The 5,526-nt window shown below is 23.8% G+C and overlaps 1 long non-coding RNA gene across 1 annotated transcript in view; it reads left to right on the plus strand.

The window, feature by feature from the left end:
- Positions 1-1,790, plus strand: part of LOC117172740 — an 8,687-nt gene extending 6,897 nt beyond the window's left edge. Inside the window, exon 2 of the long non-coding RNA XR_004467055.1 lies at positions 1,299-1,790. This is a non-coding gene — a long non-coding RNA (uncharacterized LOC117172740). The remainder of the gene's footprint in view (positions 1-1,298) is intronic.
- The last annotated feature ends 3,736 nt before the right edge of the window (positions 1,791-5,526 follow it).

The following is a 5,526-nucleotide window of genomic DNA, read 5'->3' on the forward strand; positions in this document are numbered from 1 at the left end:
TTATAAATTTATTTATTATTTATTATATAACAATCTCCTTGTTAAAAATACTCCTTTTTGGTTAATAATTTTAAATATTAACTATTTTAGTGGAAAATTTATATTTTGGGTTCGAAATAAGAGTATTTGGTTAAAAGTTAAACTCTTGTTAAAAATTATTTATTTATTTTTTGTGGGCGTAAGATTTATCATTTTAATTAAAATTCACTCCTGGGGTTGAAATATGCGCTATTTGATTGAAATTTTTTTGTTTCTTTGGATGAAAAGGTTTTTTTGTGCCGAAAATTGAACTATTTTGTGGAAATTTTGTTTCTTTTTTGGTTGAACATTATTTAGTAAAACCAGAATTAAAAGTCAATTATTTTAGTTGAAAATGCATAATTTCAGTTGATAATTCATCACTTTGTTTGAAAAATTAACTACTTTTTTAAAAGTTAGTTTTTTTGTTAAAATTTAATTTTTTTTTGGGAAAGTATTTTTCTTATCTGAAAATTTAACTTATTTTATTTGAATATTTAATAATTTCAGTGAAAAATTAATCTGTTTGGTTGAAAATTAATTTTTTCACTAAAAATGTCATTATTTAATTTTTGGTTGAAAAATTAGATTTTTTTAGTTGAAAATTCGCCACTTTGTTTGAAAATCTGACTATTTTTTAAACATAGTTTTAATTGTTGAAATTTAGTTTTTTTGAAGAAAGGCATTTTTTAAACTAAAAATTTAATTGATTCCTATTGAATATTCCATAGTTTTAGATAAAAATCCATTTATTTTGTTGGAACATTCATTTTTCGACTAAAAAAATATTATTCAATTTTTGTTTACAATTTTAGTCGAAAATTCATGTTTCTGGTTCAAAATTAATCACTTTGTTTTAAAGTGTAACTAGTTTTTTTAATTGCGTTTCTTTTTAGGAAAGTAATTTTTTTAACTGAAAATTTAACTTAATTCCATTGAATATTCCAAAGTTGTTGATAAAAGTTCATCTCTTTGGTTGTATATTCATTTTTTTTAAACTTAAGATTTAATTTTTCAAGTTTTAGTTGAAAGGTGATTTTTTTCTAGTTGAAAACTCATCACTTTATTTAAAAATGTAACTATTTCTTTAAAGTTATTTTTTGTTGTTGAAAGATAGTTTTTTTTTGTTGACGAAAGTAATTTTTTTAACTGAAAATCTAACAGATTCCTATTGAATATTCCACAGTTTTTGTTGAAAAATCATCTGTTTTATTGAACTTTAATTTTCTTAACTTAAAATTTAATTATTTAAGTTTTGGTTGTGAATTTATCTTTTTCAGTGAAAGTAGCTGGTTGCAGTTCCGAAGTTGGCTAATAAATAATCCATTTTCTCACCAAGATTGAGCCTGCAATATCCAGCCTCTCTCCTTCAAAAATGTTCATTGTTGAAAAAAATTTCGATGATTAATTTCGATTATTATGAATTATTATGAAATTTTTATCAAAATGCTTTTACATAAACGTTTAAAAAAATATATGTAAATATTTTGAGATAATGATTTTTAGACTATAACAATTCTATCTTGAGACAATGGAATATGATATCTCGCTTGTTGAAATGGAATTCTTTTATTAATAAAAATAATTTCGAAGCCCTAATGGCGGAGATTAGATGTTTGGATTTTGTCAATTTTCGTGATCATCGATGCTGTAAGTACGGACGAAAATGTTTGATACGACTTCTCGGTTGTCGAAGTGGAATATTTTTATTTAATATTATTACTTTTTAATTTAAGGACTGAGAAAAATGTTAGATACAATCTCTCGGTTGTTGAAATGGAATATTTTTATTTAATATTATTTTTAATAAATTTGTTTTGTATTAGGTTGTATAGATATGTAATATTATTTAAACTCGGAAATCGTTGAGTAGTTTAAGAATGTTTACAGAAGTAATCATAAATTGTAATAATGGTAATAAATTTACAAATAATGGTAACTTTGAATGTAAAATTTTTTCTAAATTTCTGTTGTATTGAATTATTTGTAGGAATAGAAAATAAATTGTTTAATATATTGTTTTGATCTTTCCGATTTATTTATCCAGTACTCAAAAACACTTGTAAAAACTCAAGAACATTATGGAATTTCAGAAATAAAGAAGCATCCAAAAGAGTTTTTAGAAAATTTAAAACTCGGATAAAAATAAGCGTTTGTTAATATTTTAGAAAATTCTATAATAGTTTAGAATATTCGAATGAAGATTTTGAAATATTCCTGAATGAGAAATTTTATGACAATTTGAATTAAATTTTGGAACACTCCGGGATATTTTAAAGAATCCAGGAATATTTTAGATGGTCCCAAAACCTTCTGAAATATTTCAGATAAGTTTAGAATATCTTAGAAGAGTCAAGAAGAGTTCTAGAAATTTTATAATAGATTTTAAGGATTCTTGATACAAATTCCCAATCACTCTAGAACATTCCTGAATATTTCTCAAGATTCCACCTTCTTTAGGGAGGTTCTAGAGTTTTTTCATCAATCCAGAATTTTAAAAATTAAAGAATATTTCATGCCATCCCTGGACACTCTAGAATATTCAGTTTAAAAAATTCCAGAACAGTCTAGAAAAATGAAATGTTCCAGAACTCTAGAATAACTGAGAACATTTTAGAGAAATTCTAGAGAAGTCATGAAAAATTCCAAACATTTTGTTCAAATGTAATATTTTTATTTCATATTATTTTTAATAAATTCGTTTTGTATTAGCTTGCATAGATGTATTAATATATTGTTTTGACCTTTACGAACGCTTTTCCCAAAGTTTAAATTTAGGGATTTACTTTTATAAAATTGAACCTGAAGATATTCTAGAACTTTATTTATTTATCAAGTACTTAAAAATACTTGTAAAAACTCAAGCACATTATGGAACTTTAGAAATGAAGAAACATTCAAGAGTTTTTAGAAAATTTAAAACTCAGATAAAAATAAGCGTTTGTTGATGTTTTACAATTTTAAACTAGATATTTTGAAACTTTTTAAAATACTTCAGGCAAGGGCAGAATATTTTAGAAGATTCAAGAATAGTTCTATAAATTTTATACTAGGTTTGAAGGATTTTTAATACAATTCCAAAACACTCTAGAAAATTCATAAATATTTCTCAAGATTCCACCTTCTTTAAGGAGGTTGTAGTATTTTTTTATCATTCCAGAATTTAAAAAATTAAACAATATTTCATGTAATTCCTGAAAACTCAAATATTCAGTGAAAAAATTCCAGAACGGTCTAGAAGAAAGACATGTTCCAGAATTTTAGAATAACTGAGAGCATTTTAAAACATTTTAGAAAATTCTAGAATCTTCTAGAGAATACTTTTATTTTATGTAATTACTTTTTAATAAATTTGTTTTGTATTAGCTTGTACTATAAGCCTGTATTAGACACGCATTATTATTTTAATTCGGAAATCAGTTGATTAATTTAAGAATTCTTACAGAAGTAATAATAAATTGAAATAATAGTAATAAATTTATATATAATAGTAATTTTTAATCTAAGAATTATTCAACAATTTTGTTTGTATTGAGTCATTATCTTTCCGAACGCTTTTACCAAACTGTATATTTAGGAATTTACTTTCATAAAATTAAAGCTGAAGATATTCTAGAACTTTATTTATTTATCTATTACTCAAAAATACTTGTAAAAACTCAAGAGCATTTTTAAATTTCAGAAATGAAGAAACATTCAAGAGTTTTCAGAAAATTTAGATTCAGAAAGAAATAAGCGTTTTTTTGATATTTTAGAAAATACTATAATAGGCTACAGAGAATATAAACTATAAAAAATCTATCTAGAATTCGTAAATACTATTTTTCTTTCTATATAACTGCATTTGAAAAATAGTTTTGATTGGTTAAGAGCTATTTAATGACATCATAAAATTATGGTAATTATTATTCATCGTGAATATAACACAAAAATAACGCTCTAAAATTTTGTTTTAGTTATAAAAACTTTGAATTTTCAACCACAATAGGTTTTCCAGTCAAAAACGAAAAAAAATCTTTTCAAAATGTAGAATTTTTAAGTAAAAAAGACGAATTTTTCTGCAAAACAGTTGAGGTTTTAACCAAACAAAATATGAATGTTGAACAAAAAAGTTGTATTTTCGAGCAAAAAATATTTTTCATTATTAAATCTTTTTGTAACTTATAAATTTAGTTAATTAATAATTTAGTTGAACGTCTGAAAAAATACATTAAAGAAACCTATTTAAATGTGTGAATTAAAATAATTTTAACTCTAGAGAGGCAGACTTCAATTGATTAAAATTAAATTTTCAGAACTTATATTCATCATGAAGGAATTAAAACAGTTTATTACACATATTTTGTGACCTTATTAGAAGAAATAAAATAATCTCAAAAATCTGAAAATATTAATTTTTCTCTATTCAACGATTATTACCGGGTAGTTAAATTTTCGAGTTGAGAAACGAATTCTTAACTAATAAAAAGAAATTTCAACCGAAAAAAATTATTTGTAACTTGAACTGAAAAATAAATAAAAAAAGCAACAAATTTCCAACAAAATAGTTCTATTTTCAACTAATGAAATTATATTGTGATCAAAAATAAAATAGTTAGATTTTCAGTTAAAAAAAGTTTAATCAAATATAATGGATTTTCATCGAAATAGTTAAATTTAGAAGCAAGTCGATGAATTTCCAATCAAGGAAATGAAATTTCTATCAAAAAAGGTAAATTTTCCAAGTTAAATGCAGTAGTTACATTTTCAGTTAAGAAAAAGCGTTTTCAACTTAAAAAAAAGAATTTTCTACTAAATAATTAAGTTTTCAACTTAAGAAATGAATTTTTAACAATGGTCATAACATTTCAGCTGAAATAATTAATTATTATCAAAATAGTTAAACTGTCAACCCAAACGATATATTTTCTACTAAAAAGACCAATTTTCCCACGGTAAGTTTTTTAAAACTAAAACAAAAAAATTATTTTTCAAAGAAATAGTTACATTTTCAACTAAAAAAATGGTACTTCAATCAAAAATAGAATACATTTGCAGTAAAAAAAATGCAACAAAACAAAATAAATTTTTAAGAAAATAAAATTTCTATCAAAAAATAAAAAGTTCCGCAAAAAATGGAATAGTTGAAACTTTAGTTAAAGAAACGAATTTTTAACCGAAAATGATCAATATAAGATTTGAAGGGATGATTTACAATAGTGAAATTTACAATTGTCTAAAGTTAACTTTAGAATAAATTAATATAGGTCACGTTAATGTTTTTCACCAGAAATCGGTAATTTGAAAGGAAAATCAAATTTCAAGGATTTAAAATTTGGAGACATTTTTTTATATACAATAAACTCTCGCTTTCAGTTCGGTTTTGATTCCTTTAGAATCAAACCGAAGGGCCTATGACAAAGCCATCGAACGCGTCCTCGGGTTGCGGATAGAGGGTCCCTGTACCAAGGGTTTCTGCTGAATATGGTCACAAAAATAAATAGGCAGTCGCGGACAATTGTCCAGGGG

This window comes from Belonocnema kinseyi, chromosome 1, assembly GCF_010883055.1.
Source record: "Belonocnema kinseyi isolate 2016_QV_RU_SX_M_011 chromosome 1, B_treatae_v1, whole genome shotgun sequence".
Taxonomy (NCBI): domain Eukaryota; kingdom Metazoa; phylum Arthropoda; class Insecta; order Hymenoptera; family Cynipidae; genus Belonocnema; species Belonocnema kinseyi.